Genomic DNA, 16,499 nt, shown 5'->3' on the forward strand with positions numbered 1-16,499 from the left:
TGCGTGTTTGTAGGCACAGTTATTACCCGTTTGCCACCCTGACTATAAATTACACACTCGGCAGTAAGAGCCCCGGTGGCGGCACCCCGCCTCCTGATCCAAAGCCGCCTGCTTCCACCCGGGCGGTGGGGGGGGAGCTGCTGGGGGGGCCGTATCCGTGCTGAGTGCAGGGACCTGCTCAACATTCTGGATCTGTAGGGGATGGGGCTTGTGTCTGAATCCTGGCTGCCTGCTAGGTGGAGAGAGGCTCGGGAGAACTTGATAACAAGTTCCCTGGAGTCTGGGGAGGAGTGGCCTGCAGGCCCGCAGGAGGAGGGCTGGCGGGGCGGCCGGCAGCAGAGGTGATAGCTCCGTCACACCAGGCGCGCGGGCAGGGCCCACGGTGGGTGACCCTGCCCATCAGGGTGCCCCGTGGAGAAGAGGCAGGAGGGTGAGTCAATGTCCAGTCGTCTGACCCATTTCTGTCCCCTACCAGCCACTGTGGTCCTTGCTGAAAGCACCCCTGTCTGCATTGTCATGATGCTCTGGACCCTGACAAAATGATTTGTCAGTGTCCATTTAAGTAACGTAGATCTCAAGTCCTGGGGGTGGGGGGTGAGTGAGGGGTGCAGGATGAACGGGTCTGTTCGCCTGTCCCAGCTAGACTCTCCCAGCCCTCCTGCACCTCCCCTTTTGGGTTATTTTTGCTGTATTGCAGCCTCAGCTCCCTCTCCCCTAATATCTGTCTGTCTGTCTGTCTGTCGGTCAGTCTCTGGGAGAGGCAGGACCTTGGACAAGCTACTTCATCTGAGGAATTTTCTTCACAGCTCTAAAGACTGTGCCTCCTTTGGCAGGGGAGAAGGGTCAGAGAAAAGGCAGGAAGGCAGACATGAGAAATAGAATTAAAGGGCTGAGGGTAAACCAGAGCCCATCTCCCTTTGTGTGGGGGTCATAGGCACAAGGGCTTCCCTGGTGGCTCAGCTGGTAAAGAATCCGCCTGCAATGCTGGAGACCTGGGTTCAATCCCTGGATTGGGAAGATGCCCTGGAAAAGGGAAAGGCTGCCCACTCCAGTGTTCTGGCCTGGAGAATTCCATGGACAGTCCATGGGGTCGCAAAGAGTCAGGCACAACTGAGCGACTTTCACTTTCAATAGGCACCTGCTCTCGCCGAGGTATGAACTCTCATGGGCACTAGAGGGCGCTATCCTCACTGGCCCGGCCTGGTACTGGAGTCTGGGCTGATGCTGGAGTCTGGTACTGCCTGGGCTCGGACTCTCTGCTGCCCAGTCAGTCCCACCTCTCCTGGAGGGGTCCAAGTCCCTGTCAGGCTTGATGTGAGTGGCCTTGGATGCCGGCTTCAGCCCCTGCTGGCCAGACAGAGCAACAGATCACACTGGGAGAGGATTATGGAAATAATCCATGTGTCCTCATCTACTCACTTGGTTCATCTGTCTGTTGGATACCTAGATACCCTGGTAGCTCAGCTGGTAAAGAATCCGCCTGCCATGTGGGAGACGTGAGTTCGAGCCCTGGGTTGGGAAGATCCCCTGGATTGGATCTCACTCTGGTATTCTTGCCTGGAGAATCCCCATGGACAGAGAAGCCTGGTGGGCTACAGTCCATGGGGTCTTGAGGAGTCGGACACGACTGAGTGACTAAGCATAGCACAGCACGCAGACACCAGTGGATACATCGGGGCACAAAACAGCTCTGCCCTCCCGCAGCTCACATTCTGCTGGGGGGAGACCAACCATAAAGCTAGTGCATATAAGGAGATGACTTAAGAAAAAAGAGAAAGGTGAGGGGCGTCAGGGGAGCTGGGTGGAGGGTGGGTTGCAGCTTACAGTGGAGGAGGCCTCTCAGGGAGGTGGGAACAAGGGAGGGGGCGGGAAAGGAAGGAGGCAGATCAGGCATTTAGGTTTTCCCAAGACCAAGACACCCTTAGCTCATCTCTGATGCATCCAGTGGGCATCCCCTGGGCTCAGGCTGCTCCTGAGTGATGGGGTGGGGACAGACGGCAGCCCCCTGCCAGTGAGGAGCCCCACTACCAACTCCTTGGCCTCCCTTGGCGCCTCACGCTCACCTGGCATTAAGAATGGGTTCAATTCAGTTCAGTCGCTCAGTCGTGTCCAACTCTTTGCGACCCCATGGACTGCAGCACGCCAGACCTCCCTATCCATCACCAACTCCAGGAACTTACTCAATTTCATGTCCATCGAGTCAGTGATGCCATCCAACCATTTCATCCTCTGTCGCCCCCTTCTCCTCCCGCCTTCAGTCTTTCCCAGCATCAGGGTCTTTTCCAAGGAGTCAGTTCTTCACATCAGGTGGCCAAAGTATTGGAGCTTCAGCTTCAGCATCAGTCCTTCCAGTGAATATTCAGGACTGATTTCCTTTAGGGTGAACTGATTGGATCTCCTTGCAGCCCAAGGGAATGGGTAGGAGTTGTGAAATCCAGACAAGACGCCAGTGAAGGGCCGTTAAAATTCTTTTAACTCACTGCTTTCATAAAGAACCTCCATATTCAGCTACTCGAGAGACCGAATCTTGAAGAAAACTTCGCTCTTCCCCCTGGCCCCCAGCGTCACTGCATTTCTAACCCAGAAGTCACAGGATTGAGTTGATGCTGTGTTTTTGGAGCCGCCCCTCAAAGCGAGAACCAACCGGTGGGACGAGCGCTCTGACAAGCCACTAGGGGGCGATATTGCCAGGCCTTAGCTCCACCGTCAAATTAACTCATCTCAAATATTTTCACTGAAAGGGTTCCTAATCCCGTTGTTATGGAAGTAGTATATTATCTATTACAATACACTTTTCATGTTTATTACTTTCTAGATAATTAAATGCTATTTTGTCATCCCAAAGAACTCTATAAATCCAAGTCACATGCTGACTCAGGGCACACCAGGAGAACTTCACATACATGTAAATTAGGTTGAAAAGGCACTTATATTTACCGTACCAAAAGTATAATGAGCTTGAAGACACTAGCTTCAGACAGGTTTTTAAATTTTTAACCACCCCCCCAAATGCAGTCTTAATAATGACCTTTCTCTACATTAGCAGCAAAGGTAATATCTGCTGCGCCTCCCAACTGTACAAAGACATATGCACAAAGATTTGTTGCAATATTTGGAAATGGAAAACAAGACCGGAAATCACCAAAGTGTCTGCCAAAAGGAGGTTAAGTCACGGGGTAGCTATATGGTGGCATGCGATGCAGCTGTTAGCTAGACCTCGTCGCTGCTGTGGAAAAATGTTAATACTGACCACAGTGGTACACTTTTTGTTACCCGAACGTTACTGACCAGAGATGCTTCAGTTTTCACCTACATAACAAATCTTTGACCACAGTCCTTAGCTTCTGCAAAAATCCCCTGTTCAATAATATGGCGAGTGCAGAAACAAAGGTGAAATCTGATTTGTCACGTTCCCTGCAGGCTGACAGGGAACTGGCCCGAAAGGCTCAGCGGTAAGCAGGCACTGCGCTGGGACCGGATCAGCGTTTGGCTCTGAACCTTTTCCTCGGGAGTCGAGGGAGAGGGCAGTTTCTGCTTAGGACACTTGAGGCCCTTCCAGTTTTATTTTTTAAATTTTTCCAGGCTCCTCTGTCCATGGGATTCTTCAGGCCAGAATACTGGAGGGAGTTGCCATTTCCTTCTCCAGGAGATCTTCCTGATCCAGGGATCAAACCCAGGTCTACTGCATTGCAGGCATGTTCTTTACCTTCTGAGTTACCAGGGAAGCCCCTTCTTTTTTAAAATTTATTTATTCTTAATTGGGGGATAATTGCTTTTACATTATTGTGTTGATTTCCACCATATATCAACATGAACCCTTCCAGCTTTAGATTTCAAACCAGCACCTAACAATTCTAGCCCTCGTTCCACTTGCTGGTGCACGTGAGACTGGCGCGGGCGTTGTCCTAGATGGTGGCGGGGGACTTAGGCCTGCAAGCCAAGTGGTTGTGGGGTTATCACCACAAATGCGGCTGCCAGAGTGTGTGAGGTGGTGTGAAGGGGGCCTGGTGGGTGCATAACCAGGCCTGGGCTTTGGAGCTAGAAGGGGTGTGGTTTTCATTCTGGCTCAACTGCTAAACTGCTGTGTGACTTGGCACATTTCACATCCTCTCCCTAGGCCTCAATTTTCCCTTCTGTAAAATAGTAATGTAGCTTTCGCCTCATACGGTAGTTGAAAGGATTGGCTAGGACGTGTACCTTCCTCTTAAACTGAGACTTCCATTTTCTCAGGGGAGAAATATCCCTGGGGAGATATTTAACCACTATACTAGGGTTCTCCAGATAAGCACACAATAGGATATGTGTATATATGAATATGCACATATCTTTATATATATATACTTTTTATATATATATGTATTTAAATATACACACACTTCCCAGGTGGCACTAGTGGTAAAGAATCCACCTACCAATGCAGGAGACTCAGGAGATGCAGGTTTGATTCCTGGGTCAGGAAGATCTCCTGGAGAAGGAAATGACAACCCACTCCAGTATTCTTGCCTGAAAAATGCTATGGAGAGAGGAGCCTGGTAGGCTGCAGTCCATGGGGTCTCAAAGAGTTGGAAATGACTTAGTGACTGAGCATGCATTCATGTAAATTTACACACATACTTATATACATGTATATAAGTATACATGCACATGTATGTATATAACTATAACCACATTTATGTACATAACTATACCCACATATATATATATATGTATATGACTATACATATATGTGAATTTATATGTATGTATAAATACACAAATGAGAGGGAGAGAGATTCACTATAAGAACTGGCTTACACGATCATGGAAGCTAGCAAGCCCCGAATCTGCTGTGTAGGCCAGCCACCTAGAGACCCAGGAAAGCCGATGCTGAAATTCGGTCCAAAGGCTGCCAAGTGGAAACCCAGGAGAGCTCCCTCTTGCTTAGTGAGGCTGGACTTCCTGTTCTACTCAGCTCTTCGACTGATTGGACGAGGCCCCCCAGGTTAGGGAGAACAATCCACTCACTCAGAGTTCACAGATTTAAATGTTACTCTCACCCCAAACCACTCTCTAAATGGACACTTAAAATTAGCCATCATGTAAATAACAAGGGCCTACTATACAGCTCAGGGAACTATATTTGATATCTATATGTGAAGTGAAAGTCGCTCGGTCGTGTCTGACTCTTCACCACCCCATGGACTATACAGTCCATGGAATTCTCCAGGCCAGAATACTGGAGTGGGTAGACTTTCCCTTCTCCAGGGGATCTTCCCAACCTAGGGATCGAACCCAGGTCTCCTGCACTGCAGGCAGATTCTTTACCAGCTGAGCCACAAGGGAAGCCCTGATATCTATATATTAGGGATCAAATCTGGATCTTCGGCACTGCAGGCAGATTCTTTACTATCTGAGTCCCAGGGGAAACCCCATATAATGAAACGAATCTGAAAAAAATAAAAAAGATAACTGAATCAACTTGCTGTAGATCTGAAGCCAACACAACATTACAGGTCAACTCCATTTCCCTAAGAAATAAATTCACATAAAAAAATTAACCACCACAACCACCAGTTCTAGCCAACCTTGGAAACTGAGAATGCCATGGTCTGTAATTAGCCTCCAACTAATAAAAATAAATGGAAAAAAAAAATGAATGCCATGGTCTGGTGAGCAGACCAGAAGACTGGACTCTGCCAGTAGGAGATTGGGGTTCCTAATTCACACTTAATTTGGTCTCTTAGATACCTAGGTAAAAGGCCCTCTCTCCACCCAAATAATGCTGATCTACGAGAATCCACGATATTCTGACAGCACCTCAAAGAGCAATTCAGGAACTACTAAAATAGCGTGGAAGTGGTTTTCTATGAGACGGTACAAGCGGAAGCACCTGTGAGTTAACCTGTGGCAGCTGAACTCAGCAGAACCCAGTTTCTCAGCAATCGCAGGGGTTGAAGTTCAGCCAGCTGGTCTGGGCTTGAACCCCGGCTCCGCCACTTGCTGTGTGGCCAAGGGTTTGTTGCTCAGCCTTGCTGAGCCTCGCCTGCCTTGCTCACCTGTAACGAGATGCCTCACGGACCTGCCATGCCAATTCAGTGAGAAGCCATGGGTGGGGTGCACGGAGTAGGTGCCCCCCTCCATTCGAGTCTCAAACACAACAGCCATTCCTGCTCCTGTAATACCTCCATCACCTCCACCACTGAGCGTGACCCCTCCTCCTGGGTGCACACTACAGGGCTTTAGGATGGGGTAGGGCAAGGACTGACTGGAAGGATGATATTTAAGCCAAGACTTGAAATATGAGAAGGGGTGGGTAGAAGAAACAGCCAGAAAGGCCCCAAGGTGGGAAGGCCTGGCCTTTTAGGAATGGACAGATAGACTGATATTCATGTGGCTGGAGCTTTATGAACCAGCCAGTAGACAGTGTGATGAGTTCAGAGATGGGGACGGTTAAGCTTGGAGGGGAGCCTGAATATATTCAAAGTGCAAAGGGGAATCCCTCACAGGCACCCACTCCCCGCTGTGTTTTAGAAAGAGCCCTCTGCATGTACACGGAGAATGGTACAGAGAACCCCGGTCAGGAGGCTACTGCAATGGTCTGAGCAGTGGTGATGGGCCTGGGCCAGAATGTTGGCTTGGGGTGGGAATGAGGGGAGCCACACTTGAGGAGCATTCCGGAGATCAAAATGACAGCCCTTGTAGCGATTCTGACTCTGATGACTGTGGTTATTCACAGCCATGACATGAAATTCCAAGACCGCACACCAAGGGGGCCTTAGAGATTGGAGTTACAGAGCTGGAAGCCGTCAGCATGGTGGGATTCCCGCATGCCAGGAAGTGGAGGGACGGAGGCCCAGGAAGGGTAGGTGCCCATGCTGGGCTGTATGAGGGGCAGAGGCTGAACTGGCTTCCAGGAAAACAGAGCCCCAGGGCCAGGCCCTTGACCACCACCGGAAGTCCTGCTCAGGTAACTGCCCCCGGTCCCAAGTGTGGTTGCTGTGTGTTGCGGCTTCATCTCATCCAGCCTCAACTTGGACCCTCCCAGTGACGGGGAGCTCACCACCGTGTGCTCCATCTCTGTTCAGCCTAGGTAGACGCATCTCTCACCTATGGAATCAAACCTGGGTCTGCTTATGTCCACACAGAGTAGCATGCACCCTTGTTCCGGTGTGTAATGGAATTCCACCGCCTCATTCGGGGGGTTCTCTTTTCTAGATTAAACATGCTCCAGGAAGAGCAGGGTCTCGGAACATACAGCTGCCAAACCGCTGCCCCGCCCCAAGCGGTGAAAACCACGGCAGTGGCAGCAGCGGCAGAAATGACAGCGTCGCGGGGCAGCCTGGCCCGAGTCTCAAATCTGGGTCTGTCCCGTCCCCAATGGCCATTTTTACCTCTAAGGCCAGACCTTCAGCTTCATCGGGGGTCTCCTGTCTCTTGGCTGATGCAGCAGATGGAGGGGACACCATCTGGCCATCCAGAGGCCTCCGCAAAAGGCGTGAGACCCGCAGGGTGTTTGGGGGGTCACAGTCGGGGCGGGCGGACACCAGGTCTGTGCCCTTGATGGCCTGGCCTTCACCTGCAGCTTCAGGTTGCGCTTATCTGCTCAGCAGCGCAGCGAATTGTGCAACCAGAGCTCTCGTCTCCCGTGCGACGTGGGGATGCCATACTGTGCTTCACTAAGCAAGAGGGTTGGAAGAAGAGCCTTGGGACTTCGAGGGTGGTCCAGTGGCAAAGACTCCACACTCCCAATGCCGGGGATGGGGGTGTCCAGGTTCGATTCCCAGTCAGGGAACTAGATGCACATGCCACAAATGCAACGAAGATCCTGCATGTGGCAACTAAGACCCAGGGCAACCAAATAAATACATATTAATATTTGAAAAGAAAGCAAGAAAGAGGGCCTCAGTGAGACGCCCCACCCCCTCAGCCACCTTGGGGAGAGAAGTTGGTTTCTCTGGGCATGAGTCATTCAAGGCTCAGCTCTGAGATGCTAGAGGAATCAGGCCTGGTCCTTCGTCCTGGGGTCTTTTTTTCTGTTCCTGGGTGTGTCGCTCCAGCCCTGAGTGCTGGCAGAATATGCAGTGGAGGGCCTGGGGCTGCCAACACACTCAGGGGGACCCCAAAGGGGAGACTGAGCTTGTGGCCGCCTGCCTGGCCTGGCCTGGCCCAGGACCCCTTCCCAGTGGCTAGGATGGATCTGCTGGGCTCCCCTTGGCAGAAAGGGGGTGGCCCTGGGCCCAGAGAACTAGCTGGGAGGCCTGGCCCCACTGATTTAATGCCTGTGGCCGTGGGCAAGTCACGTGGCCTCCCTGCACCTTGGGTTCCCTGGGGAAGGCCAGGGTGCTGACCGCTCTCATCTCCTTGGTTCCATGAGACGGAAACAGTGAAGGGCCTTCTGTTTAGTAGACTCTCACTGAACACCAGGGATGCTGAAATGAAATTCATATTTTTGGCAAGACAAGAAGCGTTAGATGTAACATGTTCTCGGCCCCTTTGGGCCTCCTCCCTCTCCTGCAGTGTGTCTTATGCTGCATTAACCAGACTTGCTTAACAGATAACCTTCCTGCTTAATCTCATCAAGGGTCACAACTCCTTAGGAGATAACCTTCCTTTTTAATCGTTAAGGGACCACAGTGGGCCATAACCCACTGCTCGCTTTGTACATGTAGCTCTAGATTGTATGAGCTGTCAGTGTGCTGTCTGATGTATAATCCTTTGTCTTAAAAATGTATATAACTGTGCTTTAACAGGCAGAAGGGTCCTCAGAGCTTTCTGAAAGATTGTCTCCCAGGTTGTAATCCTCAGGCTGGTGCACATAAAATTTTCCATGTCTATCTTGCTAAATTGCCTCAATTCTATCCTACTCTTTGTGACCCTAGGGACTGTAGCCTGCCAGGCTCCTTTGTCCATGGGATTCTCCAGGTAAGAACACTGGAGTGGGTTGCCATGCCCTCCTCCAGGGGATCTTCCCAACCCAGAGAGTCTCTTAAGTCTCCTGTGTCTGCAGGTGGGTCTTTACCACTAGTGCACCCTGGGAAGCCCATTTCTTTCTTTCTTGAGGGCTGGTTGTTCAGTCGTGTCTGACTCTTTGTGACCCCTGTGGACGGTAGCCAGCCAGGCTCTTCTATCCATGGGATTTTCCCAGGCAAGGATATTGGAGTGGATTGCCATTCCCTCCTCTGGGGGATCTTCCCAACCCCGGGATTGAACCCAGCTCTCCTGCATAACAGGCAGATTCTTTATCTTCTGAGCTACCAGGGAAGCCCATTTCTTTCTTAAATTGATTGATTTTTTTCATTAACAGTGTTTTGCTTTTAGATTTGAAAACCACTGACAGGAAGTCACCTTGGTCTTTCTTGGACAAGCCCGTATCCAGCCTGAGGTTCCCACCCATCACCACCGGCAGCACCTCCAGAGCGCCTGGGAGCCACTCCTTCTGGCCCTTGTCCAGGGTGATGCTGCCCCCAAGTCCATTCCCAAAGGGGATTTCTGGAGCAGAACCAGTTCTCTCTCCAGCTCCATCTCTCTACCACTTCCACCCTGCCACCCATCTGAGAGCTCATGGAAAGCAGGGACTGGATCTTCTTTTTTAAAGTTATGAAAGAAAGTGAAAGTGAACGTCACTCAGTCGTGTCAGACTCTTTGCGACCCCATGAACTATGCAGTCCATGGAACTCTCCAGGCCAGAATATTGGAGTGGGTAGCCTTCCCCTTCTCCAGGGGATCTTCCCAACCCCGGGAACGGACTCAGGTCTCCTGCATTGCAGGTGGATTCTTAACCAGCTGAACCACAAGGGAAGCGCAAGAATACTGGAGTGGGTAGCCTATCCCTTCTCCAGCGGATCTTCCCAACCCAGGAATCGAACTGTGGTTTCCTGATTGCAGGTGGATTCTTTACCAACTGAGCTATCAGGGAAGCCCAAAGTTATGATAACATATATAAAACATAAGATTTGTCATTTTAGCCATTTTAACTTATTATTGACCAAAGATGTATCAATGTTTTTAGTTACCAGAATGTTATTGACCAGAGATGTTTCAATAGTCACTTGCATAACATTCCTCTTACCCAACAGCCTCTGGTAACCTCTATTCTACTTTGTCTGTATGAATTCCCCTCTTCTGTATGTTTCATTTAACTGGAATCATACACTGTCTGTCCTTTCATGACTGGCTTACTTCACTTGGCATAATTCTGAGGTTCATCCATGTTGCAGCATGTACTAGAACTTAACTTCTTCTTATGACTAAACTATATTCCATTGTATAGCTATACCACATTGTGTTTATTCATTCATTTGTTTTGAATACTTGGATTGTCTCCACTTTTTGGCTAGTATAAATGATGTTGCTCTGAACCCTAGTAGACAAGTATCCATTTGAGTCTGTCATCAGTTCTATTTTCTTGGGCTCCAAAATCTCTGCAGATGGTGACTACAGCCACAAAATTAAAAGATGCTTGCTCTTTGGAAGAAAAGCTATGACAAACCTAGACAGCATATTCAAAAACAGAGACATCACTTTGCCAACAAAGGTCCGTATAGTCAACTATGATTTTTCCAGTAGTCACGTACAGATGTGAGAGTTGGACCATAAGAAGGCTGAGTGCTAAATAATTGATGCTTTTGAATTGTGGTGCTAGAAAAGACTCTTGAGAGTCACTTGGACAGTAGGGATGTCAAATCAGCCAATCCTAAAGGAAATCAACCTTGAATATTCATTCATTGGAAGGACTGATGCTGAAGCACCAATACTTTGGCTGCCTGATGTGAAGTCGACTCATTGGAAAAGACCCTGATGCTGGGAAAGATTGAAGGCAAGAGGAGAAGGGGACAGCAGAGGATGAGATGGTTGGATAGCATCACTGACTCAATGGACATGAATTTGAGCAAACTCCAGAAGATAGTGAAGGACAGAGAAGCCTGGCGTGCTGCAGTCCATGGGGTTGCAAAGAGTCGGACATGACTGAGCAACTGGACAACAACAACAATAGCACAATAGATTGAATTGTGTCCCCCAAAAAGATATGATGGAATCCTAACCCCAGCACATCAGAATGTAATTTTATTTAGAGATAGGATCTTTATTTAGAAATAGGATCGTTACAGAGACAATTGAGTTAAAATGAGGTCATTAGTGTGGGCCTTTATCCAACATGCCTGTGTTCTTATGAAGAAGAGAAATCTGGACACAGGGGTGGAGATGCACAAAGGCAGACAACGTAAAGACGACCAGACAATGGAGAAGACGACCATGGAGAAGCCAGCGAGAAAGGCCTCATGGGCCTGCAGAGCCGTAGAGGGAACCGAGCCTGCCCACACCCGTGGCCTGGGACTTCCAGCCTCAGAACTGGGAGACCAGAACTTTCTGTCATCTAAGCTGCCCAGTTCGTGGTTCTTTATTATGGCAGCCATAAGAAACGAATACAGGAACTTGGACCTGGAACAGGACCTGGAACAGGACCTGGACAGGAACACTGGACCCTCGTGGTCCAGTGGTTAAGACGCCCCCTTCCAACACAAAGGCTCAATCCGTGAGTTCGATTCCTGGTCGGGGAGCTTAGATCCCACGTGCCTCGTGCCCCAAAAACAAACAAACAAACAAAAAATCCCATCAAGACATAAAACAGGAGCAATACTGTAACAGACTCAGGAAAGACTTTAAAAATGGTCCACATTAAAAAAAAAAAAAATCTTAAGGAAACCAGCACATATGGTAATTATCATTGTGATCTTGATTTGCATTTCACTGAAGACTAAGGATGCAGAGCATCGTTTCATGTGTTTATTAGCCATTTGTTTGTCTTCTCCTTTTCATTTTTAAAATCTCCAGTGCATAGCATAGTGTCTGATACGCTCAGGAAAGGTATTTTGATTTATGGACAGACAGAAATTCCTGGTCTTGAGTCTCCCAGCTGCCTTTACGTGCACATGGTACCTTAGAAAGTTACAGAAGTCCTATCCAGCAGTTTTTCAATGTGTAGAGACAGAACTCCTCATGCAGCCGGCGCGCTTGGCTCCCAAACTTCTCTCTGATGTGTTTATCACTTACCTCTTATCCTCAGGGTGACCCTGAAATAGATTGCCCCAACTAGGGCACTTTGGGCAGATACATTAGGATAACTGATGACCCTGGGATGGTCCCAACACACCATATATGAGGTCAGCCTGGACAGCGCACTTGGGCTATCCTGGCCGCCCGTCCAACCTGAACGCCGAGCTCTTTGCCTGCACAGGGCCTTTGCATACACCGCATCTTCTGCTGCTCTACTTCTGCTGCCCTTCGCTGCTCTACTCCCACCTGGTTCTTTGCCGACCCTCAGGTCTTGGTTTCAACCTCTTCTTTTCAAGAGGTCCTCACTGACCTCTTCCTGGCTGAGACCCACCCGTCATTCTCTCATGACTTCATGGCACTGATCACAGTGTATGATTATAAGTTCATTTGCTTGTATGCTTTTTGTCTGCCTAGACTGTCAGGATTTCCCTTTTATTTGGTGGGGGAAAAAATAGAACAAACGTATTGCATGGTGCCTGTCAAAAGTGAGACAATGAATAAATAGCTGTTGAAGGCTGCTGCTGCTAAGTCGCTTCAGCTGTGTCCGACTCTGTGCAACCCCATAGACAGCAGCCCACCAGGCTCCCCCATCCCTGGGATTCTCCAGGCAAGAACACTGGAGTGGGTTGCCATTTCCTTCTCCAGTGCATGAAAGTGAAAAAAGTGAAAGTGAAGTCTCTCAGTCCTGTGGGACTCTTCGAGACCCCATGGACTGTAGCCTACCAGGCTCTTCTGTCCTTGGGATGTTCCAGGTATGAGTATTGGAGTGGGGTGCCATTGCCTTCTCCAGCTGTTGAATGAATGAGCCATTAAGGTAAGAAAGACTCTGTCATGCGACTCTACAAGGGACAGCTGGGAAATAATAAAAACTTGACTGAAAGAGACAAGTTCTGTGAAGAGCGAAGTCACAAGATGGAAAACACTAAACCAATGAGGAACGTTTGTCTCTCAGTCTGTTCTTTAACCAGAGGATTTTCTGAAATCATTGTGAACGCTGATCGTTTCTCTCTAGCAGCTATTATGAAGGGACTTCCCTGGCGGCCCAGTAGCTGAGTCTCTGCATTTCCACTGCAGGGAGAGGAGCTCTATCCCTGGTCAGGGAGCTTAAAAGATTCTGCATGCCGCTCCCAGTGCAGCAAAAATAGCCATTATGAAAATGGCCTAAAAAAAAAGAAAAGAAAAGAAAATGGCCTCTTTCCTGTAGCCACACACTCACCCATCCGCCTATCCACCTACCAAGACCCAGCCATCATTCCAACCAACATCCATCCATCCATCCTTGCACCATTTCCCTGCCATGTAACCATACCCCCCGCATCCCCTTCATCTACCTCTCACCTTGCGTCACCTGTTCCCTCCCTACCAGCCTACCCTGGTCCCTGTCCCTGGTACTTGGGCTTGGACATGCAGTTCCGTTAGCTCTGAACACATCACTCCAGCACAAACAGTAGTTTGCTTGGGTCCTCAGTCCCCATTTGAGGCATCCAAAGATGAAGGTTACCTCCATTCGAAACAATGAAGAGAGGGACTTCCCTAGTGGTCCAGTGGTTTGGAATCCACCTTCCAATGCAGGGGACACAGGTTCGATCCCTGGTCAGGGAACAAGATCCCACAAGCTGTGGAGCAGCTAAGCCCGCACACCACAACTAGAGAGAAGCTCTTGAGCTACAACTGGAGGGAATTATGCACCACCACGAAGAGCCCACATGTTACAAGGGGAGATGCCACATACAACAACTAAGACTCGACACGGCCAGAAAAAAAAATCGTATATTAACACAGATGTGTGGAATCTAGAAAAATAGTACCGGTGAACATATTTACAGGGAAGAAATGGAGATACAGACATAGAGCAGGGACTTGTGGACAGAGGAAGGGAAGGAGAGGGTCAGAGGAATTGAGGAAGCTATGTTGGCACATATAGACGATCACGCATGAAACAGACAGCTAGTGGGGAGCCGCTGTATCACACGGGGAGCCCAGCCTGTCGCTCTGGGATGACTTGGGGTGGGGAGCAGGGGAGGAGGCTCAAGAGGGAAGGCATATATGATCGTGAGAGATTCACCCTGTTGCACAGTAGGAGCCAACACAGCATTGTAAAGCAATTCCATCAGTTCAGTTCAGTTCAGTCGCTCAGTCGTGTCTGACTCTTCATGACCCCATGAACCACAGCATGCCAGGCCTCCCTGTCCATCACCAACTCCCGGAGTCTGCCCAAACCCATGTCCATCGAGTCAGTGATGCCATCTAACCATCCCATCCTCTGTCATCCCCTTCTCCTCCCGCCTTCCATCTTTCCTAGCATCAGGGTCTTTTCTAATGAGCCAGTAAAGCATTATCCTCCAATTAGAAAAAAAAGAAATCATGAGGAGACTCCTGGGGTTTCCCCCCAGACCACGCCAGTTTGGGGGTACAGAAAGGCTGAGGCCAAGCAACAGGTTTGGGTCCTTTGAAGGTCAGCCTGCGGGTCTGTCTGCACCCAGCGATTCTGTGCTTGCCCTTCTCCCACCAGAGGGAGAGATGCCGCGAGTCTTAGGGGCCCTTGGAGGGGCTCCCTGCATGCCCACCACTCTCCCTTTCCTCCCTGTCTCCTGAGAACACAGGAAGTGTTAGCAGCCAGAGAACGCAGAGTGGGCTGGGGTTTTGGGGCTGCTCTGTCGGCGCCCTCGGTTACAGAGGAGGAAACCCGGGCATATCAAGGTCCCCTGCGCGGGGAGCTGCTCTTACCAGCGTCCAGCCTGAGACCTGGGGCGGGGGGCCTGCCAGGCAGAAGCACAAGCCCAGAGGAGCCCCAGTTCTCTTGCCTGTCGGGGTTTCCCTTTGCCTGATGCAACATCCAAGCCTGAGACAGCACCTGCCAATGTGCCCTGCAGCTGGGAGCAAACAGACATTATTATTATTATTATTATTGGTAGCTTTAAGGAGGACCAGGAGAACAGCACCTGTTAAATAAATCACATGGATGCCATCTGGGGTTTTAACTTGCATGGCCATACCTTATCCCTAAGATAGCTGCTTCTGGAAGCGTCCAGATCAAACGGAAGCCAAAGCCTTGGTTCAGGAGAGAGAGGTTTTCAAGAATTAGGCAGGTGGTGGGAGGCCCCACAAGCCCCCATCATCAGGAGTCGTATATAACCGGGTGCTCCCCTCCCCGCGGGCTCTCAGCGTATCACTAACACCTTCTAGGCTGTTCTGCTGAGAGCCGCGTCCGCGTCGGAGCGTCCTGCTGAGCCCTGGGGCTGCTGAATGCTATTCCTCTTGCCAGACAGACTCAGGCTGTTTCCCAGATTCCAAAACACACCTCCAAAGAGAGATGCTTTATCGACTCCCTGGCAAGTACATTTCCTGCCCGGAGAGCTCAACATGTCCCCCACATCCTGCTACGAAGTCAACCTTTCACAGACTTATTTATTTAGTCCATTTAGAAAAAAGAAAATGTACCTTTGGAGATAAAAAGTGGAGTAAAGAGAGGAAATTACTGTGGAAATGCAAAAAACCAAAAGGCGGTGACCAGCGCGTGTTAAAAAAGTCAATAAAATGCCTAGTTGAAAGGTTCTTTTTTTTTTTTTTTGGTTCCCTTGTAACGAGTCCAGCGGATTGAGCCCCTCTCGGTGGTGCTATGCTCAGTGGAAAAAGTGTTTTTACAAGTGGGCCCCATTTGCAATGACATTCTGAAACACAAAACACTGTGGCCACCTCCCGGGGCGCCTGGAGGTGCATATTTATGAGCTTCATAACCAGTTACAGTTGGGATTTCTCCTGTGTACGTCGGTTGTTGGCTCCCCATTTTCCAACCTGGGGATCAGAGAAGGTGTCAACTGCTGGATGCTCAGACAGCTCTCAGATTTATTAGTTTTCCTTTTTTCCTTTAAAAAAAAATCACTCTGCAACAGACCAACATTCAAGATGAAGGGAACAGTAGAGGATCCTATGGTTTACTGAGGACATTGATTAGTCTGTTTGTAGCTAATTTCCTTTTTTTTTTTTTTGGCTGCACCAGGCAGCTTGCAGGACCTTAGTTCACTGACCAGGGATCAAACCTGGGCCCCCTGCAGTAGAAGTGCAGAATCCTAACCACTGGACCACCAGGAAATTCCCTAATTTCCAATGTAGGAGGACAAAGAAGCTGGACCTGGAATGCAGAAACACAAGGATGGCTAACATCAAGTTTCTGGACAAATGGTAACTAATCAATTAAACTTAAATTGTCGCTTTTAAAAAGACACCTTACTATATATTCTTGGTATCAGACAGTTGAAAGATTTAAACTCAAAAAAAAATTCATCATGTATGTCGCTTTGTGGTCATAAAGTGGCTGCATACCACCAGTATCACATCTGTGTCCCAGGCATTGATAAAAAAGATGTTAAAGATGGCTTTCCAGAAGGCTTAGCAACTCCTACTTGTATTTAATAGGCCCAAAACTAGATGTTAGAGAGGCTTGGAAATATATGTGTTTATCTGGG

The 16,499-nt window shown here is 49.2% G+C and overlaps 1 non-coding gene across 1 annotated transcript; it reads right to left on the minus strand.

Moving 5' to 3' along the window:
* Positions 1-16,052: 16,052 nt before the first annotated feature.
* On the minus strand, positions 16,053-16,124 carry TRNAR-UCU (transfer RNA arginine (anticodon UCU)). Its single transcript has one exon. It is a non-coding gene; the product is annotated as a tRNA-Arg (tRNA).
* Between the last annotated feature and the right edge of the window lie 375 nt (positions 16,125-16,499).

This window comes from Muntiacus reevesi, chromosome 8 (genome assembly GCF_963930625.1).
Source record: "Muntiacus reevesi chromosome 8, mMunRee1.1, whole genome shotgun sequence".
NCBI classification, from domain to species: domain Eukaryota; kingdom Metazoa; phylum Chordata; class Mammalia; order Artiodactyla; family Cervidae; genus Muntiacus; species Muntiacus reevesi.